This window comes from Canis aureus, chromosome 29, assembly GCF_053574225.1.
Source record: "Canis aureus isolate CA01 chromosome 29, VMU_Caureus_v.1.0, whole genome shotgun sequence".
Taxonomy (NCBI): domain Eukaryota; kingdom Metazoa; phylum Chordata; class Mammalia; order Carnivora; family Canidae; genus Canis; species Canis aureus.
This window is the reverse complement of record NC_135639.1, coordinates 12118193-12143180: the sequence shown is the minus strand read 5'-3', so window position 1 is coordinate 12143180 and position 24988 is coordinate 12118193. Positions and strand designations below refer to the sequence as shown.

The window sequence follows — 24988 nt, the reverse complement described above, 5'->3', positions numbered from 1 at the left end:
TCAGTCGGGTCTGAGAATGCCTTTTGTCCTGTCCCCAACCACTTGATATCATCAATTTTTTAAAAAATTTTTAACAAAATATCTTTGTTTTAGTTTGCCTTCTCCTGACCAGGCGAGAAGTGGTCAAGGACATTTTTATAGGTTGATTGCCAGTTCCAATGTCTTCTGTGAAGTGTTTTGGATCCTTTGCCCATTTTTTAAATTGGGAACTTTAACTTTTTCTCATTGAATATTTTTATTATTAACTCTTTGTGAGACCTGAAGAAAAAGTTTTCTCTGGTCTGTGATTGCGCTTCATTCTGTTTACTGTGCCTTTTGTTGATCTGAGATTCTTTTGTTTTTATGCAGTCAAGTGTGTCCCTCTTTTCCTTGGTAGCATCTGGGTTTGATGACTTGGCGAGGAAGGCGTACGCTCCCCAAGATTACAAAAATATTCTGCTATATAGTCTGCAAATATTCTATTCTAGTTTTTTGTTTGTTTAGCTCTTTGCTCCATCTGGAGTTTATTTTTGCCCAGCACTGTTCCTAGCACAGCTCACAAAATGTCAGCCCCTGGTGCTTGCTTGGGGAGGGTGGGGCTCCCTGGAAAGGTGAGAAATGCAGATGTGCAGCTGGAAAACAGCTCTCATGTGACTGTAGGGCTGGGAAGTGACGAGGGTGGAGGCTGGTGGCTCAGGCATTGAGGTCTTTGGATCCCTTAACAATCCCAAAACCATCGGCAGCGACTTCCAGGCAGCCTTTCTAACCCCTGAGGACTTCACTTTATCCTCTACGGAATGAGGCTAGTAATGTCTCATAGCATCCAGGCTGCACGGATAAAATAGTCTCTCCGTGGCTTCATTTCCTCCTTTCTAAATGGAATAAGAGGGACACCTGGGTGGCTCAGTGGTTGAGCATCTGCCTTGGGCTCAGGGTGTGATCCTGGGATCCAGTCCCACATCAAGCTCCCTGCGAGGAGCCTGCTTCTCTCTCTGCCTCTATGTCTCTCATGAATAAATTTTTTAAATCTTTAAAAAAATAAAAATAAATTAGATAAGAATGTCCCTCCTCAGCTCCTCAAAAGTTAAAAATAGAAGTACCCTACAATCCCACAATCGCACTACTGGGTATTTACCCAAAGAATACAAAAACACGAGCTCAGAGATACATGCACCCCTATGTTTATAGCAGCACTATTTACAACAGCCAAATTATGGAAACAGCTCAAGTCTTCATCGATGGATGAATGGATAAAGAAAAGATGTGGGGTATGTATATATACACAATGGACTACTACTCAGCCATAAAAAGAATTGAGATCTTGCCATTTGCGACCACATGTATGGAGCTAGAGAGTATTGTGCTCAGTGAAATAAGTCAATCAGAGAAAGACAAATACCATAGGATTTTACTCCTATGGGGAGTTTAAGGAACAAAACAAATGAGCAAAGAGGTGGGGGGAGAGAAAGAAAGAGACAAACCAAGAAACAGACTCTTCACTATAGAGAACAAATGGTTGGCTACCAGGGGGGAGGTGGGGCGAGGTCCGGGGGTGGGGCAGGGGTATGTACAGCTGATGGGGATCACACAGTGCATTTGTTGTGATGAGCACCAGGGGATTAAAATAAAAACTTAAAAAGAAAAAAAAAAAGGTTGTCCCTCCTCCTAGTGAGGTAAAATTAGCTAACACTCTGGCTTACAACAGTTTACCTCCCTCGTGGTCAGTGAGTTGACGAGGCTCAGCTAGGTGGTTCTCACTGGACGTTCCCTGTCCTTGCAGTCACTACAAGGCCATCAGCTAGAGCTGCGGCCATCTGAGGGCCTAGCTGAGCCGGGTGCCTGAAGCAGCTCACTCACATGGCCGGCAGTGGATGAGACTGCTGGCAGGGGTGGGGACTCCTTTGGGCAGGTGGTCAGGGAGGACTTCTCTGAGGAGGTGACATTTTAGCTGCAGCCTGAATGCGAAGGGGACAGCCATGCACATGCCTGGGGGCAGCCTGCTTCCAGCTGAGAAAACAGCGATTATGAAGGCTATGATTCGAGAAGGACCTCTGCTTGGAAGATCTAGTAAGTCCCGTGGGCAGGTGGACCCAACTGGCCGGTGAACAAGGCAGCTGATGCTCCCTGCCTTGGGAGTGAGATCTCCAGGAAAAAAAAAAAAGAAAGAAAGAAAGAAAACCCCAAGAAGAGGTGGCTGTGCAGAAAGCCTGCCTAGCACAAGGCTGAGGAACCGGGGATTGTGGCCAGGATCCTCCTTCATCTGGAAAACTGCCTCACTTGCTTAGGGCCTTCTTACTGAATTAGAACATTTGCCCCATTCTTCAAGTGTCATACCTGCCACCGGCGACAAGTCGGTGACAGCGTACCCCAGCAGAAATAGCACGACCAGAGACAGAATGCAAGATAACAAGCCCCCTTTTAGGAAGCCAGCCCAGCAGGCGCCCCAAACACCCCTCACTCTGTTCCTTTCTCTTTGACGTGAACAGCTGCACTAATGGGAGTTTACTCATCAGATTAAAAATAATTTGCTAAATATCACAGCGGAGTTATTTCTAAGTGGCTTCAGTTACTGTAATAAGATGCAGGGTCGGGTTAACAGTGAGGTGCATCTAGACAACAAAAGCAGGGATTTGAAACAAAATGCCAGATAAATCAGACACGCATTCGTAGTTTAATTAGGTGGTTTTGCAGCCTGGATCAGTTAGCTATTTGAACTCCCCGATTCAAATGCTAATTGCATCTGGAAACACCCTCATAGACACACCCAGAAGTACTGTTTAGCCAAATGTCTGGGCACCCCATGACCCCGTCAAGTTGACAGGTAAGATTAACCATTTCACCTGGTCCATATATTAACTCACTTTACTGGAACACTTTCAGGTGGGTCTCATCATCACCCCATTGCCTAGATAAGAGAATGTGAGGCCCGAAGCTTCAAAGCCCGCCAGAAGCCTCACAGCTAACGTACAGTGCACTCCAGATCCGAAGCCAGGTCGCCGTGACTTCACAGAGGGCTGTTCACCTTCCTCTGGCATCTGGCTGCAGTATGGGCCTAAACGCCGCGCATGTGTGGCCAGTGGGTACAGTAGTCTGGGCACCCCATGTCTCAAGAGGGGTTGCAGAGTCTCTTGCTCAGGAGAAAAATGCTATTTGCGTCTGGAGCTCACTCTCTATACAAAGAGCATGCTTCCCTGGCAAGAGGAGGCTGGTCTAGAATTTTGTTAACCGTCTCCCAGCAATTTGGACCTCAAGGTGCCACATTTTTTCCATTCTAATGAGGAGGAATCCAGAGGCTTTTTTGGAAATGTTCTCCTTGAAATGCAGAGACAAAGCCTCCAAAGTTAAAAGCTAAGGTGGCCTGGGCAGCCTTTTGATGCCCTGCCTCCGCCAGGGTCAGCCCCCTAGCCAGCCCAGGCAGGTCCTGCAGGGAAGGCACCTGGGGCCTGCAACCTGTCTCCACACCCCTCTGCTCACCACCCTCCCACCCCCAACATAGAGGCCTTCCTGGCTCCTTCTCCCAGAGACTGGCCTCTGGCCCTGTGCACCTGGCAGGTAGATAAAGGCAGGGTGAGTCACAGCTTCCTGGAAAACTGTGGTCTAGACGAACTCCCAGAGGGCAGGTGGGTGTCAAGACAAAAGACTCGACCCATCCAAAGAATACGAAAAGGAAGGGTTTTTATGTAACAAGGAGAACACCAGGGAAACTTCCCACCGGGCAGATCCTCACACTGTAACACTGGGGTTTAAGCTAAGGATGCATACCCTCCACCAAGGGCTTGCACAATGGGGAATACAGCAGGGAATTGGGGCAAAAGTCATGCAGGTGACTGAGTCCAGGTCAAAGTCCTGAGGGCCAGCAAGGGGCGGTGTCATCAATTCTTTGGCTCTAGCTGGTCTGGTAACTGAGTGCTCGAGGGGTTTAGGTCCCACAAAGATAACTCGAGGGTGTCAATCTTCACTTTTGAATCAGCGCAATGAACACTGGTTCATTGTCTTTGATAGGATTAGGCTGCCTGCTGACCAGCTAGGGGCTGGTGGTTCTTCTACCCTTTCACAAGGTGGCCAGAGCCTAAAAGGAATTTTCTTTTCTCTCCCTCTCTCTTTTTTCTTTTTTAAAGATTTTATTTGAGAGCACACATGCACAAGCAGGGTAAGGGGCAGAGGGAGAAGCAGACCCCCAACTGAGCAGGAAGCCCCATGGAGGGCTCCATCCCAGGACCCTGGGATTGTGACCTGAGTCGACGGCAGCTGCTCAACCAACTGAGCCACCCAGGCGCCCCTAAAATGACTTTTCTTATCAAGAAAGCTATGCCTGTGTTTGTCCAGGGACCTTGCACACTGGCTTCTCCAGGAAGCTTGTCCAGGGTAGACTGTTGTAGGCACACCAACAGCCAAGGTTGGAGAAGTGGGGACCTGTAGGGTCAACCCAGAGTCGGGCCATGCCTCCTCCTCTCTGTTCAGCTCAGTCTCTGCTCCCAGGGAACCAGGACTGGGTCAGGGGATCAGGGCCCAGAAACTATTTTCTAACTTAATGTGTCCCAAGGTATAACATGTTACAAAAAGTCACCTGAGATCTTGCTAACAATATGCAGGGTCTGATTCAGCAGGTCTAGGGCGGGGCCAAGTGCCAAGCCCCTGCTCACCTAACAATTTCCTGGTGATGCTGATGGCTCTGACTCCCAACCTGCACTCTGAGTAGTGAGGAGGATCTGACTCATCAACTGCCCTCCTAGCATGTACTGTGGCTTGAAGAGGAGACATCCCAGCAGGGGTTAGGAGGTGCACAAAGGAACAGCATCAAATAAAGAACGTATGAGAGCTTGGGTGTCAAATGAGTGGTCACTTGACTTGTCTGTGCCTTGGTTTCCTTAGCTGTAAAATGAAAATAAATTTTTTAAAGAGATTTATTTGAGAGAGAGAGAGAGTGTGTGGAAGCAGGGAGATGGGAGGGGCAGAGAGAGAGAGGGAGAGAGAGAATCTTAAGCAGGCTCCATGCTGGGAGCTGGGCATGGAGCCCGACTTGGGGCTCAATCTCACGACCTTGAGATCATGACCTGAGCAAAAATCAAGAGTTGGAGGCTCAACTAACTGAGCCACCCAGGTGCCCCCAAAATAAATCATTCATTGCAGTTTCTGAAAAATTAATGTACTCTAATTTATAAAGTCTGAGTTACTACTTTGATCAATCAAAATATCAGAGATCAACACATTTGCTTACAGAATCCCATTCAACCAAGATGGAGTAATGATTTTCAATACCACTGGGCATCAAAGAATGATAGATAGTGACCCCAAGGGAATAAACAAGATAAGACCTATGATTGGCTAGTTTGCTGCCGTCAGAACATTTCCAGACAAGGTACAGGAAAGGGAAACCCAAGAGGAGCCCAGTGGACTCCCTGAATTGAAGAAACAAATTTAAGAGTTTGGGGAGGCTCAGGATGCTTCAGGTTGAAGGGTAGAGTGCTAGAGAGGAGAGAGTTCTGCAGAGCTTGAGTACTTAGCAGAGATTGATCAGCACATACAGACAAGGAAACTACCATAGGTCATGGAAAGAACCTCCCAAAAGGAGGACCACAAATAGTAGCTATTCCCACCAACCAGTTTGAAAAACTTCATGGGCTTTGAGTATTCAGAAAGCTCTTGCCTTAGTAATAGAGAATAGTTAACCCCAGATAGCACTGCTCTGGCCCTGCCTGCCAAATCTTAAAACTCAGAAGAGTCAAAATGTAATTTAACTGCATGTCAGAAAAAAGCTCAAGAATTCGAAAATCCAGCACCCAACAAGGTAAAATCACAATATGTGACATCCAATCAAAGATTATTTGGTTAAACATCCAACTCTTGATTTCAGCTCAGGTCACAATGTCAGGGTCATGGGGTCAAGCCCTAGATTGGGCTCTGTGCTCAGTGGGGAGTCTGCTTAAGAATCTGTCTTCTCCCCATCTCCCTCTGCTCCTCCCCAACACTTGTGCCCCTCTCTATCAAAAAAAAAAAAAAGAATGGAAGTTTTTCTTTTTATGAAAGATATTTTTAAAAGACCATAACCAAACTTCTAGTAATGAATGCTACTATGTCTCAAATAAAAAACAATCCTGCATGGGACTAGCAGATTAGATATTGCAAAAGAAAAGATTATAAATTTAAAGACAGGAGTAGAAATTATCCAGAATGAAACAGAGAAGGAAAGTAAAGATTTTTTTTTTTTTAATTAAAAGTGCATCAGGGACACCTGAGTGGCTCAGTCTGTTAAGCATCTGACTTCAGCTCAGGTCATGATCCCCAAGTCCTGGGATCGAGTCTCAAATTCAGCTCCCTCCCCTGTGCTTGTGCTCTCTCTCAGATAAATAAACAAATAAATAATCCTGAAAAAATAAATGAAAAGCTGAGACAACTTCCAGCAACCTAATATATGTGTGATTGGAGTCTCAGAAGGAAGTGGGAATATGAATAGAAAATATCTGCTGCTGATTTAGTAGGTCTAGGGCAAGGCCCAAGAACCTGCATTGCTAACAAGTTCCCAGGTACTGCTAAAGCTTTTGGCCCAAAAACCACACTTTAAGAGCTCTTGCTCTAAAACAGGAATTAGCAAACTATAGCCTGTGGGCTAAACCTACCTCTTCTATAAAGTTTTACTGGAACACAGCCATATTATTTACATATTCTCTATGACTTCTTTCATGCTATAAAAACAGAGTAGTTGCAACAGAGACCGTTAGGTCTGGAAAGCCTAAAGTATTTACTATTGGGTCCTGTACAAAATAGTTTTGCTCCCCCGCTTTAGGTGATAAAGTAGGGCTTTAAGTGTTTACAGCCAAAGCACCAGCAGCTGACTACTGCCACTCACAATGCAGAACTGACTCAAGAGGGCCCAGCACAGAGGAAGCTGCTGCTGAGAGTTAGTTTCCCAGGTGATATGTCCAAGTAGAATAGGTGGTAACAGGTGGTAGAATTTGGTGGAAATGAGGTCAGGGCATTGGACCCCATCTTCGCTGGGGCCTGTTGGAACCACTCTGCTGCTACCTTGCAAACAACCATCTTCCAGAGAGATGAGGAAAGCTATGTTCCCTCTGCCAGGAATGTTGGAAGCTATTACTGTTGAGGAGGAAAAACCAATGGATGGAATGAAACTGGAACAGGAAGTCATTTTCTCTACTAGGGCAGCCCAAGGACAAGGAGTACAGGGCCTCAGGCGCCCCTATCCACCTGTACATCCAACCAGCCAGCCATCTCATCCATCCTTCTATCAGTCCAGCCATCTAGCCACTTATTCTTCTAACCATCCACACATTCTATGGATATTTCCAGCTACCATCCAACCTTCTTCTATCATCCACCCACCCTGCTTCAGCTATTACCCATCTATCCATTGGGTAATCCATTGAACCATCCATTCATCAAAAGAATGTTTACTGAGCACTGTGCTACTTGCTGGAGATGCAGTAGGAACAAGGATGCTGTCCCTGCCCTTATGAGGTTTACAGCCTTGGAGGGAAGACAGACAATGAGTGATTACACATAAATACAAATCAGAATGACATTTGTGTTAGGCGCTATGAGGAAGTACAGGTAAAACCAGTCCCATCAGGAAGGCTAAAGAAAGCTTCTCTGAGGAAATGATGTTGGAACTGGGGCCTGAAAAGGGTGGCATGGATCAGGTGAGGCAGGAGGAAGAGCCTTCCAAGAATCAGATAGGGAGCTGAGCAAGCAGAATGAGTGAAGGGGAGGGGCAGCAGCTGAGCCTAAAGAGGAGGAGGGACCAGGGGCCCACCCTGCAGGCCAGGTAAGTAGTTTGGCCTTTGTCCTAAGAGAATTGGGGTAGCCATGGAAAACTTAAGGGTAGACTATGCGATTACACCAGCATTTTGACACAATAGGTGTGTTAGTTGATTGTGTGTGAAGGGTGCATTTGATGAGAGCCAGAGTGCAAACAGGTGAATAATTTCGGAAACTGCTTCCAGGCAAAAAAGTGAAGGTGGCCCAGGCTTGGAGGGAGGAGGAGATAGAGAAAAGTGGACAAACTCTAAACTATAGCCTTAGCTTAGGCCCCATGTCAGCTCAGAGGGGGCCCAGAAGAGAGGTCTTAGGAGTGGCATTGGGGTCCTGGCCAGGAGGGAAGGGGCCTCAACAGGATGCCAAAGCCCCACTCCCCCATTTCACACACTTCCAGGGCTTTCCCTTGCAATCATCTGACCTGCCTTGTGCCAGTGCACAAAGGCTTGGTTCCTGGGTCAGGCACCACCAGGGTGAACCGTTGTCCTCTTCACCCAAAACTGAAAGGGTTTCCCAGGATGCAGGACTTTCCGTGCTGGTCAGCGTAGGCCCAATATCTCCTTGGGTGGTGGAGGTCCAACAGCCTTGGAAGGTAGCCTGGAAAGCGTAAATCCCAATGTCCAGAGAGAGCTGAAAGCTCACGCTCCAGGTTCTGAGCCAACTGGAACACATTTATTGAGCATCTAAGAGCCCCATCTCCACTTGCAACTTTCTCCACTTACAGAGTGCTTCTGTGACTATCATCCTTCTGGGCCCCACAACAGCCTCATGAAATAAGGAGGATCAGCCATGTATGACAGATGAGGAAATTAAGACTTGGGATGGCAAGAGTCACTGTCAAATGGTTTGCCTGAGGGCTCCCAGCTAGGAAGGAAACTCCCACATCCAGTCCTGTGGAACCAGGTATGGCCTTATCCTAGGGCTTCGGCAGGGAGACGAATGTGTGCCTCTGAGCCTGGCCTCAGAAAGCTTTCTGCCTTGAGCAGCAGAAAATGGCATCCACAAGCCATGATTCCACAGGACAAGAGAAGAAACATGCAGCCATGAGGTCTCAGTAGGAAGGACACAGGCAAAGAGCCACTGAAGATGGATCCAGAAGGACTGATCAAACCTGTGTCTCTTCATTGTGGCTCAAAGTTCGTGGGCCAGATCATAGCTTCGCCACCCCAGGTGGGTGACAATACAGACTCTTACCCCATCCCAGACCTATCAAATTAGTCTCTGCAAGGAACGGTGGCCCAGGACTCTGTTTTTAAAAGCTCAGCAAGTGGTTCAGATGATGACCCAGGCCTGAGAACATTCTCCAGCCAATTTCTGAGGTTTCTCCAAACCACACCAATACCTTAAACATACATGGGACTTCCTTGAGCAGGTTCTTAGCAGGCAGCCACCTCTGAGACAGGTAATGTTAATATGCCCATTTCTCAGACTAGGAAAACTGGTCCCCTGTGAGACCAGCTAGTCCATGGCTCATTTTGCTTGGCTTTAATGACATCCAGAACCCAAACTGTCTCAGATCTGTGCTTCTAATGGACATTAATCCACAGGTCAGCAGACTTTTTCTGTAAAGTGCCAAACAGTAAATATTTTAGGCACGGTGGTCTACACAGTCCCTGTTGCAGGTCCTCAACTCTGCCGTGATGGCCCCACGCCTTAGACACTGCATGAGTGAGTATGGTTGTGTACCCATAAAACTTCACAGATATTGAAATGTGAATTTCCTATGTTTTAAGTCACAGAATATTTTTCTTCTTTTGATTTTTTTCCCCCAATTACTTAAAAATTTTTTTAAAAAATTCTTAGCTCACAGGCCATACAAAAACAGATGTCAGGTCAGACTTCCCCTCAGACCATAGTTTCCCAACCCCTGTACCAGTCCATCTGCAACAGCCAAGCAACTCTCCATAGCAGTGAGTGGAGTGGACCCCGTGGGCAGTTTTGGTCTGGGACTTTTCACTTCACTACCCCTCCCACCCACCACCCACTCCCACGCATGATCCTTCTTGCTTGTCCGTACACCTGCCCAGCCTGATTTCTTTTTCAGATCTGCACTCACCACTTGTGCCTGAACAGAGTCAGCACTACCCACCACCTCACTCCACCTTATCAAGCCTAGCCCACAATCCTATTGACCATCCCACTTCAGAGAGACCCAGTGATTAATCGGCACATTACATGGACATTCGAGGTTGGGCACATATACTTTTAGAGAAAAATCATACCCTCTCAGCCAGTTTGCAACCCACAGCCTACGGTGGAGAGGCATACACAGCTCTGGGTAAGCCTGTGGTCAGAAGTCACCCTGGCTGGGTGCTTTTCCCAAGCAGCCCCTCTTGCATTTTATCCTGAAGTTCTTGTGTGATGCTGAACTTTTTCAGTGGATTATTTTAGCTACCAGCCAGTTCTGTAATCTTTATCCCCTGCGGCCAAGTTCAAAGAGAATTCCAATGTGATTAAGTAAACATATGCGAGTCGTAGATTTATGTGCTACTGTGCTATTCTTTGTGATGTTGGCATTGGGCAGGGAATTATAACCGCTCCCCTGTGCTCAGTTTATTTCCTAAGCAACTAACTCATCAGTCCCCACTGTGGATGAAAGCACTTCTTGGGACATTTGAAATTCAAAGTGAACTGCATTCAAGGCTCTATCAGTTGAAGAGGATGGGGAGAGAGATCAGGAGAAGGAGATGATTATAAGAAGGGATGGGTGAAGAGCAAGCTGATGAATCTACTGTTTGTGAATGCACGTTGTTCACAGAGAGAAGCAGAAGCAAGTCTCAGGTATTTCAGCCCATCGTGACTGAGAAATTGAACTGTAAATGGTACCTGGAGCAGTGAGCTGTAACTGCCCCACGCAGGGAGTTAATGGAAACGTGGAGAGCTTTTCTCTTTTAACAAAGTACTTGAGCAATTATCTCAGGACACCCACTGTGCAGGGGGACCATGCAGGCTGCTGGGTTACTGAGGTAGTTAGAGGCAAAATAAATTCCCTGACAGCCTTGGCAGGCCAGATGCTCTGGTCCTGAATTGCCACCAGCAACAAATGACGTTTGGGACCTAAAGCCCTTCCCAGCCCTGTCTTCTGGGAAACAACTGGTCAACAGATCTAAGTCACAGCCCTACTTCCTATATTATAATCCCATCTAATCCTCAATCACTCAGCAAGGAGGTTTTATCATTACTCCACCCTTACACATAGAATCCCATTTTACAGTGGAGAAAATTGAGGCTCAGGGAGGTTATCGAGGCAGAGCAAGGGATGGAAATAAAGTTAGCTGGTTCTGAATCCTGTGCTCTTTTCATTAGGCCGCAGTGATAGGACCCTCAACATCCTGAAATACTCTCATACCTCAGCCTTCATATCAAACTCAAGTAACCTCTCAGGTCAAATAAAGACTCACTGAGGAAGACAAAGTATATGATACCAATTAGGTAACTGGAAATTTGAATACTGATTTGATATTTGGTAATATTTTAAGAATCATTATTAATTTATTTCAGAGGTGATAATTCTATTACAGATAATGCGTTTTACAAATAGAGTCTTTATCTGATGTATTCTTATCTCAGATGCATCCTGAAATATTTAAAATGATTCTGTAGTTGAACTCTGAAGAGTATGGGTCATTGGAAGACCTGAGAGCCTAGGCTTCAGTGGGGGAGATGGTGCTTGGGTGGTACTGGGGTACCCAGGAGATGCCTGGTCAAAGATAGTGGTGGCCTAGCAGAACCTTGGGAAGCCCATGGCTCCACCTGGTGGAAGAGGATTTGATCCTCAGCATGTTTAAGTTAGTTCATGGGACCTTCCTAAATTTTTGGGCTTCAGGGGCAGCGATCCTGTGTGTATAGCTGGGGTAGAGTCAAGTTAATTGGAAGTATTACTTGTAATATGACTCTTCTATATGCATAGGCTACTAAGGTCTACAGAGTGTCAGATGACTTAAACTTTTAAAAGGTAACAATTTCTTACACAAACCTGAAGGACTTTTTCTAGATATTAAAATTTTTTGGTAGTTTCTTACAGAAGAAAGAACACGGTGGTTTCTTCTACTCAAGGTCATATAAGTCCTAATATATTTGGGTTTGTTTTGTTTTTTTAAGATTTTATTTATTCATGAGAGACACAGAGAGAGAGGCGGAGACACAGGCAGAGACCGAAGCAGGCTCTCTGCAGGGAGCCTGATGCGGGATTCAATCCCAGGACCCCGGATCATAACCTAAGCCAAAGGGAGACACTCAACCACTGAGCCACCCAAGCATCCCTGTATTTGGATTTAAACACATAGACTTTCTTTTTCCTTAGCAAATTTCTCCCAAACCAGTAATGCTCAAACTTTGGAAGGCATCATACTCACTTGTTAAAAATACAATTTCTTTCAAAAAAAAAGTCCCAACAAATAAAAATCCAGGAACAGATGGATTCATAAGTGAATTCTACCAAACATTTAAAGAAGAATTAATACCTATTCTTCTCAAATTATTCCAAAAAATAGAAGAAGGAAAGCTTCCCAATTTATTCTATGAAGCCAGCATTATCCTAATACGAAAACCAGATAAAGACACTACAAAAAAGAGAACTACAGGCCAATATTTAGTGAACAGAGACACAAAAATCTTCAACAAAATGTAGGCAAATTGAACCCAATAATACATTTTAAAAACCATTCACCACAATAAATTGGGATTTATTTCTAACGTGCAAGCGTGACTCAGTATTTGCAAATCAGTCAACATGATACATCATGTCAATTAGAGAAAGGATAAAAACCATTAAAAAAATCATTTGATAAAGCACAACATCCATTCGTGATAAAAAGCCCTCAAAAAGTAGGTTTCGAGGGAATATACCTCAACAAAATCAAGTCCATATGTGAAAAACCCTCAGCTAATACCATATTCAATAGTGAAAAACTAAGAGCTTTTCCCCTAACATAAAAAACAAGACAAGGATGTCTACTCTCACCACTGTATTCAATATAATACTGGAAGTCCCAGCCACAGCAATCAGACAAGAAAAAGAAATAAAATGCATCCAAATTGGTGAGGAAGAAGTAAGATTCTCATTATTTACAGATGACATGATGTTCTATATAGAAAGCCCTAAAGATTCTACCAAAAACTGCTAGATCTAATAAATGAGTCCAGGATGACCACAGGATATAAAATCAATATACAGAAATCCATTGCATTTCTATATACTAATAATGTAGTAGAAGGACAAATTCAGAAAATACCACTTACAACTCCACCAAAAATAACAAAATACTGAGGAATAAGCTATAAAACATTGATGATGAAAGGAACTGAAGATGACACAAACAAATGGTAAGATATTCTGCTCATGGATTGAGAGAACAAATGTTAAAATGTCCATACTACCCAAAGCAATCTACAGATTTAATGCAATCTCTATCAAAATACTAATACCATTTTTCACAGAACTAGAGCAGATAATCCTAAAATTTGTATGGAACCACAAAAGGCCCCAAACAGCCAAAGCAATCTTGAAAAAGAACAAAACTGGAGGTTATCACTATCCCAGATTTCAAGATATACTACAAAGCTGTAGTAATCAAAACAGTATTGTACTGGCACAAAAATAAACACACAGATCAATAGAACAGAACAGAGAGTCCAGAAATAGACCCATGATTCAATTTATCTTCAACAAAGTGGGCAAGAATATGCAATGGGAAAAAGACAGTCTTTTCAATAAATGGTATTAGGAACATGCAAAAGACAGCTACATGCAAAAGAATGAAATTAGACCACCTTCTGGCACTATACATAGAAATAAATTCAAAATGAATTAAGGACCTAACTATGAAACCTGAAACCATACAAATCCTAGAACAGAGCACAGGCAGTAATTTCTCTGCCATCAGCCATAGTAACCTTTTTATAGATATGTCTCCCAAAGTAAGGGAAACAAAAGCAAAATCAAACTATTGGTACTACATGAAAATAAAAAGCTTCTGCACAGCAAAGGAAGCAATCAACAAAACAAAAAGACAACCTACCAAATGGGAGAAGATATTTGCAAATGACATATCTGATAAGGGGTTAGTATCCAAAATACATAAAGAACTTACACAACTTAAACCAAAAAAACAAATAATCCAATTAAAAATTGACAGAAGATACGAACAGACATTTCTCCAAAGAAGACCTGCAGATGGCCAACAGACACATGAAAAGATGCTCAGCATCACTAATTACCAGGGAAATACAAATCAAAACCACAACAGGATATCACTTCATATCTGTCAGAAGGCTAGTATCAATAACACAAGAAACAACAAGTGTTGGTGAGGATATGGAGAAAAAAGAACATCCATGCACTGTTGGTGGGAACTTAAACTGATGCAGCCACTGTGGAAGACAGTGTGGAGCTTCCTCAAAAAATTAAAAATAGAATTATGGGGATAGGGATCCCTGGGTGGTGCAGCGGTTTGGCGCCTGCCTTTGGCCCAGGGCGCGATCCTGGAGACCCGGGATCGAATCCCACGTCCGGCTCCCGGTGCATGGAGCCTGCTTCTCCCTCTGCCTATGTCTCTGCCTCTGTGTGTGTGTGTGTGTGTGACCATCATAAAAAAAATAAATAAATTTAAAAAAAAAGAATTATGGGGATAACTGGGTGGCTCAGTGGTTGAGAGCCTGCCTTCGGCCCAGGGCGTGATCCTGGAGTCCTGGGACTGAGTCCCACATTGGGCTTCCTTCATGGAGCCTGCTTCTCCCTCTGCCTGTGTCTCTGCCCGTCTCTCTCTGTATCTGTCATGAATAAATAAATAATCTTTTAAAAAATGAATTACCATGTGATCCAGTAATTCCACTGCTGGATATTTACCCCCAAAATACAAAAACACTAATTTGAAAAGATACATGCACCCCTATGTTGATTGTAGCATTATTTACAGCAGCCAAATTATGGAAGCAAACCAAGTCTCTATCCATAGATAAATGAATAAAGAAAATGTGGTATGTATATATATATATATATACAATCAAATACTATTCAACCATAAAAAAGAATGAAATCTTCCATTTGCAACAACATGGATAGAGCTAGAGAATATAAGGCTGAGTGGAATAAGTCCGTCAAAAAAGACAAATACCGTATGATTTCACTCATATGTGAATTTAAGAAACAAAACAAAGAAAAAAGTGACCCAAAAAAAAAAAAAGGACTCTTAAATATAGAGCATTAGTGGTAAAACAAACAAGTAACAACAAAAAACAGATTCTGGGACATGCACCACCCCAGTCTTTTCTGGGTTGGTCTTGGAGAACCAGGGCCCTTGACAAACCCTAGACCCCCAGGGCTATTCTCTGGCTCAAATGAAGGGATAAAAAGATGACTTAACCCTCCACTTCCCATTGGTTCCATAAGCCAGAAGTATCAGAAGTGAACTGTTCTTTGTGAACAGTAATGGAGACTCATAGGAAAGAAAAACACAATAGGGAAGAACTGGCTTTTTCCCAAATAGGAAGAAAAAACTGTAGGTTTTTCTTACACATACACATATCCATCAACTGATGAGTGGAAAAATAAAATGTGGTTCACCCATAAAATGAAATTATTCAGGCATAAAAAGGAATGAAGTACTGATTCATGCTTCAACACGGATGAGCCTTGAAAACATAATAAGTAAAAGAAGACAAACATAGGAGTGCTGGGTGGTTCAGTTGGTTAAGCGGCCAACTCTTGATTTAGGCAGTCACAATCTCAGGGTCCTGGGATAGAGAGCCCTGCATCAGGCTCTATGCTCAGCACAGTCTGCTTAAGATTCTCTCCTCCTGGGAACCTGGGTGGCTCAGTGGTTGAGCATCTGCCTTTGGCTCAGGTCATGATCCTGGGGTCCTGGGATCGAGTCCCACATCAGGTTCCCCGCAGGGATCCTGCTTCTCCCTCTGCCTATGTCTCTGCCTCTCTCTGTGTATCATAAATCAATCAATCAATCAATCAATCAATCTTTAAAAAAAAAAAAAAGATTCTCACTTCTCCCTCTGCCCCTTCCCCTCCCAAATAAGTAAATAAATCTTTTTTTTTTTTAAGACAAACATAAAAGGCTACATGTCCTATTACTCCATTTCTGTGAAGTGTCCAGAATAGGCAAATCCCTAGAGACAAAAACAAATCAGTGGCTGTCTGGGACTGGGGGGACAGGGAAGGAGAAGTGTCTGCTATGGATACCGAATTTTTCCAGGGAGTGATAAAAATGTTCTGGTATTAGATAGGTGCTTGTTGCAAAACCTTGTGAATATAGTTAGAACTCCTGAATTGTGTACTTTAAAACAATGAATAGATCATATGTGAATTATATCTCAAAAAAAAAAAAAAAGCCCAGCTGATGAAAAGTCACCCAAGAAATTGTCCTCCCATGACCTGCTCCAAGATCACTCACAATGTCCACTGCAGCCTGACACAACCAGAGTCCCTCATGAGGGGCATTTTGCTACTACTCACATCTGTTGCTGAGGGGACATTGTTTTACCACGTGACTCTAGAGAGGGGCACCACCCTTACAGCTAACCGGATCCATGTGGGAGGGGGTCGGGGGGTGGGGACTGGAACACCCATAGCCTGCCCAGAAACCTGTGACTTCAACAGCCTGGCTGGAGATGACAGCTTACATCAGTCAGATCTCTCTGGAATCTGGAACCAAGAGAACAAGGCACAGAAGACTGAAGCCCATGCGCAACGAGCAGAGAGGGCGTGAGGGAGATCTATGTTCAGAGCAGCCACTGGAGCAGGCAAGAGGGCAGAAGTCAGGAGGGAGCAGCAATGATATAAAAGCCAAGGAGGGCAGTCAGAGGAGAGCAGAGAGTGGGTAGCAGAAAGGGTGCCCCTCCTCTGCAGCCTCCTTGAGATGCACTCAAATTTCTTTTCAGATTCTCATGGGTCCCTGTGGTATCGTCACAGTAACCACATGCCCTTCACCTGAGCTCATCTGAGTGAGGTCTAGTCTTTGCACTAAAAGGAACCTGATGACAACACTCAGCAGGTTGAGTAGACCATGGCCTTAAGGATGGGTTCTTTGGTGAACCATTCCTTACAAAGAAAATAGCAGATCTCAAATGACCTCTTCAGAAGCCCAGCAGAGAAAGCACTGGACGCCTGTCTGAGAGTCTACATGTAGGACTCCAGGACCTATTTTAGATATTGTCCTCAGAAGCCCTTAGATCTGCCCAGCAAAGAGAAATTCCTGTCCGGGACAGCCATGTGTGAGGTATAGGCTTGCACAGCACTGACCAGTTACATTTTGGTGTCTTTCTTTACTTTCCTTTGTCTTCTGACTTATTTGATATGATTTACCCTCTGAAATCCACTTAAGTTAGCCTAATATGTATAAGATAAAAATTGATGTGGAATAATAGAGGTAGTGAGACCAGATATCTTATCTGAAGTGACCTTGAACTTATCAGTATTCTTCAAAGTAAGGAGAAGACATTTCACATCTCACTTTTAATGAAGAAAAAAAACTGTTGCTGGAAATATTTACCTTTCATCTACTGTGCTGAGAGATGGGGGAGATTTGTCAGCTTTCATCTCCACTTGTTTAATTACCGGGAAATGAAGTGCGCCTGAGCCAGCAGGATCATGAAGTCTCACTCTTGCTGCAAAAGTTGGCAGCAGGGGACCCAGCAGCCTGGCCTTTCATTTTCCCAGATCAAAGCTCAGCCAGGACCAAGATGGAAGAAGCATCCTGATGAGATGCACTTGAAGATGAACCAGGTAGTGGGGTCCAAACCAGAGAGGTCACTGGACCAGTATCTCCCATGTGGTCATCCCTTCCTCCCCTCCCACTCTAAGAGTACAGTCCAGGACCTGCGTGGCCTGCTAGAGTATCTGCCCACACAGCACATGCCAGGCCCCAACTAGAGGCAAGCCCAGAACACCTGTACACCTACTGTGTTAGTCTGAACTCAAGGTACTCCTTGAGTACCTGATTACACCTGATTCCAGCTGCTTTGGACCTCCTAGCCACAATCTCAGGCTGGTCCTTTATCTGAGCCTCACCTACACAGCCCAGGTAGTTGGACACCATCCTAAGAATAAGAGCAGAAGATGGAAAATGAGACAAATCCGGCCTTCTCCAAGGACAGACTGCTCATGATATGGAAGCTGGGACTTAGTCTCTGGTTATAAAGGGCCTGACAGGTAACCACAGGAATGTGGATGGGCAACATCTGAGGAAGGGCACTGTCAGGTGTGATTGACAGCATCCAATCCTCGTAATATAGGGGGTAACTCTATGATGTTCACCTCTAAAATAAGTGTTGAATTAAACATTTTTAAAGGGTCCTTCCCACTTTAACAACTTTATGATTCTACTCATTGAGGCTCTTCTGTAACAGAACTAGGCTAGCTTCTGAAAAAGACATGTGGGATGATGATGACCATGATGATAATGATGATTGACAGCAGCTAACACTGACTGAACATACATTATGTGCCAGGTGCCATACAGAGACTAATTTAATCTTCAAAAATACCCACGGGGTCAGAACCATTATTATCTCCATCTGATAGATGAGGAAACAAAGAGTTTAAGTAACTTTCCCAAGTCAAAACTTTTAAGCGACTGAACAGGATGTCAAATAACAAAGTGACCTTACATTCCAACCAAGGAGACAAGACTAATCCACAGGAAACAACGTAAGAGGAAAATATGAGCTAAGGTTAAATTGTGCAGTCCAAATGGCAAGCTCTAAAGCAGGCGCCAGAAAACTGTAGCACATGGACAAAACAGCCTACTGCCTGTTTTTGTAAATAAAGTTTTATTGGAACACGGCCACACCCATTTGTTCCGTATTCTCTATGGCTGCTTTCACGTGGCAATGACAGAGCTGAGTAGTTGTGACAGAGACCATGTGGTCCACAAAACCTAAAACACTCACCATCTGACCCTTTAAAGCTTGCCAAACCCTCTCTTATGGTGACCAGATGGCTGGGTTTTCCCAGCACTGAAGGAGTACCTGAGATGAAAGACTTAGTTTTAAAACCAGTAAAATCCTGGGCAGACTGGGACAAGTCGGTCTCCCTACCTGCTCTAGAGAAATTCAGAGGAAGGTCAGATCCATGCGAGTTGCAGAGTTGAAACAGGTGGGCCTTGAAAAACATGTAGGATTTGGACATATGGTGGCTGGGACATGGGTAAGGTGGATGGAGAAAAGCATTCAAGACGGGAGGACCAGCAGGAGACTGGAAGAAAACCAGACTGGACGTCTGTGGACATCCCAGTGAGGAGAGGGAGAGGTCCCCTTGAGCGGCGAGTGTTGGTGGGAAGCTAGAGGTAGGTCCACTAACCAAAAACGCGGAGGATATGCTCACGCTTTGTTGGTGGCAGTGTAAACTGGTCCCACCCGCTGGTCAGCTTGCAAACATGTATCAACATGTTAAATGTGCCTGTGCTATGACTGCTGATGAGACAGTGATTGCATTGGCCCCCCATCCCACCTAGTCTGCACCCCACCCCGGATCTAAGCCTTTTAAAATATAACTGAGTTCAGCCACTTGATTTGATGGTTGGGATGTTAGTAGGCTTGACTCAAGCAGAGACCTGAAAAAGCCTTTGTGTGTTTCTGCATTTTCTCTTGTTCTTCTGCTTCTGCCCTGAGAACTGAGGCCATCCTAAGCTGAGCCATCTTCACTGTCCCTGCTGAGGCTGTCCCAGATCATCCGACCTGCAGCTGACCTACGGGCATGTGAGTGAGCCCAGGACGGCCCTGGTGAGCCCCACCAAACTGCCAACCCATAAACACAGAAGGTAAATAAATGCTTATTGTCTGAAGCTACTGAGTGTGGGGTTGCCCGCTACACAGCTTCGTTGTGCAAACACATAACCACCTGCTCTTTTTCTAGGAACTTGTCATAGAGCTAATCGGACAATCATGCAAAGATGTGTGAACAGGATATCCTTTACGGTGCTCTTTCCAATAATTTTAAAAAACCACTTTTATCTTTTTAAACGATTGTATTTATTCATTTGAGACAAAGAGAGCAAGCGAGAGCATGAGCGGGGGGGAGAGGCAGAAGGAGAGAGAGAAGCAGACTCCTTCCAGAGCAGGGAGCATGACTTGGGGCTCGATCCCAGGACCCTGGGATCATGGCCTAAGCCGAAGGCAGACACTTAACCAACTGAGCTACACAGGCGCTCCCTAAAAGACTAATTTTTAAAAAAATGATCTGAATGCTCAATAATGAGGGGTTGGTTTTTTTAAATCAAATTTATACAAAAAATAAAATAAAATCCATATGATGCAATGTCATTAGCCATTTAAAAAGGTCATGTAGGGGCATCCGTGTGGCTTAGGTCATGATCTTGGGGTCCTGGGATCCAGCCCTGAGTCAGGGCTTCCTACTCAGGGGGGAGTCTACTTCTCCCTCTGCCCCTTCCCACCCCACTCGTGTGTGTGTGTGTGTGTGTGTGTGTGTGTGTGTGTGCGCGCGCGCTCTCTCTCAAATAAAATCTATTTAAAAAAAGAAAAGGTCATGTATATCAATATTTATTGACATGGAAACACACTTGCCTCAGGTTACATTTTTTTTTCAGGTTACATTTTTAAAAATAGAAAAACAGCTTTTAAGGTAAGATCTGTTATTTCTGTCAAATTCAGAGAGAGAAAGAGAGAGAGAGAGATGCATCAAAATATTAACAGTGATTATCTTGGAGTAGTTGGATTTTTTACTTCCTTATCCTATTCCAATATTGTATGAATTTGCAAAATGACAATGTGTTATCTTTACACAAAGGGGAAGAAATGGAAATGTCACTAAGAAAATCTTTCTCTCTATATATAAAAACACCGGCTTCCAGTCCTTAGAAAACCTCTGCCCTCTCCCCCAGCTCCCCTTGCCACCAACTTCTACAGAATCCGACTGACCTTGAGGTTGTCTTTCCTGCTGGCCCAGGAGAATAGAACCCACTGTGGGGGGGTGGAGGGGAAAGCACCACGTCCCAGGGAGGCTTTCTTTGGAGAGGCCAAGGAAAAGCTTCCCTTCCCAACCTTGTGCAAACAGAGCAAAGAAATTACCCACAGAACCAACTCCAGCCATGTTTTTTTTTTTTTTTAAATCCTTCCACCCAAGTCATAATATTTTTGGAGTGAGATTTACTTTACAATATTTTAATAACTGCAGCATTGCGACTGGAAGTCCTTTGTAGCTGGTCTCAGGGGCCTTCCTGGGACGTTGCGCTTAATGAGGTTTATAATTCAATATAACTACATCTGCATCTTTAATTATGCCTAACATTTAATCTTCACTGCTCCACTTGAATTGGAAGAGCTAAAATTAGGCCTGCTGTAGTTTAATCTGATAATAAACATCCATGACATTTAGAGCAAAAATGTACTCATTTCATTAGAGTGGCCGACACATTTACCATTTGCCTGAACTGAACAAATAGTCTCAGCAGCCCTTCTAACTGCAACAGAGAACATTGTTTTAAACAATCCCCCTGTAGACTCCCATAACTCTAGACCTTGGAGGTTAAGTAGTCCAACATCACTGTTTCTCAAGGGAGGGCATTGAGGCCCAGAGACGTCAAGTGATTTGTCCAAAGTCACACAGCAAGTTAATAGGTGGAGGGTATTGAAGGAAACAAGACCCAGGTTTCTTGAATCCCTGCCCAGTGGCCCATTTGTCATTCCTCTACTGCCACGCTGGCACATGTGGCTAAATTAGGACACTGTTTTTTGTTGGTCAAGCAGCCCTCTGGGCAGCACTCCCCTCTGTTGTTTTGTTTTGTTTTGTTTCTTTTATTTTCTTTTTTTAAAGATTTTATTTATTTGAAAGATTGAGAAAGAGAGAGCATGGGGCCGGGGATGGGAGGGGGTGGATGGGAGTGGAGGGAGGGGCAGAGGCAGAGACAGAAACAGACTCCCCGCTGAGCAGGGATCCCAACTCAAGGCTCCATCCCAGGACCCTGAGATCATGACTTGAGCCAAAGGCAAAGGCAGCCCCTTAACTGACTGAGCCCCCAGGTGCCCCTCCCCTCCACTGTTTTTATAGAATCCAGACAAGATATCATTCAGGTACCTATATCGAGCCTCACACTCTGACTCCAAACTCAAGGCAATGACAAATAAAATACAAAAGGAGAAAATTAAAAAGATACATCCTCATTCAAAACAAGATAAAGATCTCCATGGACCAAAACCCAAGAGGAAAAAAATGGGAACCGGGCTGAAGCTTGGGGCTATTTGCCTGCAGGTCTGGAAGGAGGCAGAGTTGATCAAGAGTTTAGTTACCCAGGATACTGTATGAGAACCAAAAGTGCCCCATTTAAACCAGTGATAGGAATCAGGCTCTTTGATTTAGGCTGGAACAGTGGCTGAAAAAAATATCTGCCACTCCCCCCTTCCAGGAGCTACAAAACATATGGGCCTGTTTAAGTAGAGAGAGTTGAGTGGTCAGAAGGAGCGGGTAAGGCTTCTCCAGCAACACGAGGACCACGCAGCGTGCTGTGATGGTGACTGGGTCTGTGATGTCCTAGTGCCTCTCTACCAAAAAGATGTGACCCTTGACTATGAGACCTGGTGTTGAACTGGGCCTCCAAGGAGAAAGAGAAAACCCTCCATTTGAGATAAGCTTGTCACTCACACACACACACACACACACACACACACTCACAGTTTAAAAACCACATGCAAAAGAAAAACTTTTAAAGAGAGAGTTATCAAATAAAATTTGATAAGATTTTATTTATTTGAGAAAGAGAGAGAGAGCAAGCAGGGGGAGATGCAGGCAGGCTAAAGGGAGAAGCAGGCTCCCCTCTGAGCAGGGAGCCCAATGCAAGGGATGCTGGATCCCAGGACCCCGGGATCAGGACCTGAGCCGAAGGCAGACACTTCACCAACTGAGCACCCAGGCACCCCAAGAGTTATCAAATTTTAAAATAGGGGAGCAGAAATGTTGGAACAGTCAGAAACACCTTAAACATTTTATTTAAGTAGATTGTAGGGGGGATCCTATGAGGTTCCCCCGCCTCAACCACTCCTCTGCCTGCCAAGGTGGGCTCCTGAATACCCACTTGTGGAGGTGCTGAGAGCTACAGAAAGTGGAGGCAAGGTCTAGAGATATGGCTGTGAACTTAAGCCAGAGGGAACTAGGAATTTTTTCTGGAAAACTAGAAAGAGAAAAGAATCCAAATTCCAAAACAATGAAGAAAATAAAAACTAACATAATAAATTTAATCTGGAGAAATGTTCACCCTAGGCAAAAGAAAAACAACAGAGCAACCTGAAAATGACTGGAAAATAAGTAATTTCATAATCCTCAAAGAGATAGCATTCATGAAAAAGAATAAGAAATCACAAAATGAAATCAGACCAAATCTGAAACAAAACAGGTACATTTTTTTTTTAAGTCAGATAACCGGAAATTGAAAAGTAGAGCCACTGAAGGAGAAGTCAAGTCCCCTGATCAAATCCAAAGTACAAGAAAGGCTCAGAATGGCATTTGAGAACATTTCTTGGATGAAACCAGCCAAAGCCTCTGGCAGTTCATGACTGTGGGATGCACCCTGGCTGGGTGAGGGGACTTTAGTCAGAATGTTTAACAGAACCCAGCCAGGAGCTGAGCTGAGTCTTTCAAGAGCTGCATTCTGCTTCAGTCTGGTTTCCGCAGTCACCAACTCCAGCACCCGAGCAGGATAAAGAGAAAGCATGCCCGCCCTCACACCAGCTCAGGTAAGAGGATCACAAGGAGACGTCCCCCTCTCTATGTCAAAGCAATAGAAAGTGAGATAAGGGCAACCCATGCGAAGCTTTAGCAAGATGAAGAAAAAATAGGAAAAGAAAAAGAAAGGAAAGAAGGAAGAAGAGAAGGAAAAGGAGAAAATGAAGAAAGGAGGAAGATGAGAGAGAGAGAGGGAGAAGCAGGGCAGAGAGAGTATTCAAAACATACTAGATTTGAAAAAATAATAATAAATTATAAAAAAAAAAACATACTAGATTGGGGCTCCTGGATGGCTCAGTCGGTTTGAGTGACCAATTATTGATTTGGGCTCAAGTCATGACCTCCGGGTAGGGAGACTGAGCCCCATGTTGGACTACACACACACTGAGCACGGAGCCTGCTTTTCTCTCCCTCTCCCTCTGCCCCTCCCTGCCACTCACACGCACACACCCACTCTCTCTCTTAAAAAAATAAATAAATAGGGACACCTGGGTGGCTCAGCGTTTGAGCATCTGCCTTCAGCTCAGGACGTGATCCCGGAGTCCTGGGATGGAGTCCCACATCAGGCTCCCCACGGGGAGCCTGCTTCTCCCTCCACCTATGTCTCTGCCTCTCTCTGTGTATTTCTCATGAATAAATAAATAAAATCTTTTTAAAAATCAATCAATCAAGCACGCACAAAAGATAGAAGAAGATAAAAGATGAACCCAGTCTGGAAGAAAAGATAAACAGAAAAATTCTCCAAGTGTTTTCTGCCATGACAGAAACTTAATAAGAATGTATATTCAAGGGGCACCTGGGTGGCTCAGTTGGTTAAGCACAGGACTCTTGGTTTCAACTCAGGTCTTGATCTCAGGGTCATGAGATCAAGTCCTGCATCCAGTTTCATGCTCAGCACAGAGTCTGCTTGAGATTCTCTCTCCCCCTCCCTCTCATGTTTTCTCTCTTTCAAATAAATAAATAAATACAAACATACATACATACATCTTTAAAGAAAAAAAAAAAGAATGTGTACATTCAATAAGGGTTTGGGAGAAGAGAAGGGGAGGAGGCCCAGAACTGAAGCAACAGAGTTCCAAAATATTTCTGTTCACTATTTCAGATATAATAAATAGGTTAGACAAAGCTAAGAACAAAATAGACACAGATGAAAATCAAATTGCTGGCATGAAGCAAGCCTTGAGATTATCATAATACAGCAGAGGAAATACAGAGGTAAGAGCAATTAAAGAGCATAGCACCTATTTTTTAAATTATCTAACATAGGGATAATTGAATAAAGAATGGTCATGGTTATCTCTAAGTGTCAACTTGGCTAGACTATGGTGCCCAGATGGTTGGTCAACACATCAGTCCCCATGTTGCTGTCAGGGGATTTTTCAGAGGAGATTAACATTTTTTCCCTTACCCTTAAGTTAAGACATTGTATGTAATTAACATTTTAATCAGTGGTCTTTGAATAAAGCACACTACCCTCTACAATGTGGGTGGGCCTCATCCCATCAGTTGAAGGCATTAATAGAAGAAGTCCAAAGTTCCCCAAGGAAGAAG

General features: G+C 44.2%; 1 long non-coding RNA gene across 1 annotated transcript in view; it reads left to right on the top strand.

Moving 5' to 3' along the window:
- Positions 1-10936: 10936 nt before the first annotated feature.
- The window catches only part of LOC144300777 (uncharacterized), a 30527-nt gene continuing 16475 nt past the window's right edge, over positions 10937-24988 (top strand). Inside the window, exons 1-2 of the long non-coding RNA XR_013367557.1 lie at positions 10937-11184; positions 19375-19523. This is a non-coding gene — a long non-coding RNA (uncharacterized LOC144300777). The remainder of the gene's footprint in view (positions 11185-19374; positions 19524-24988) is intronic.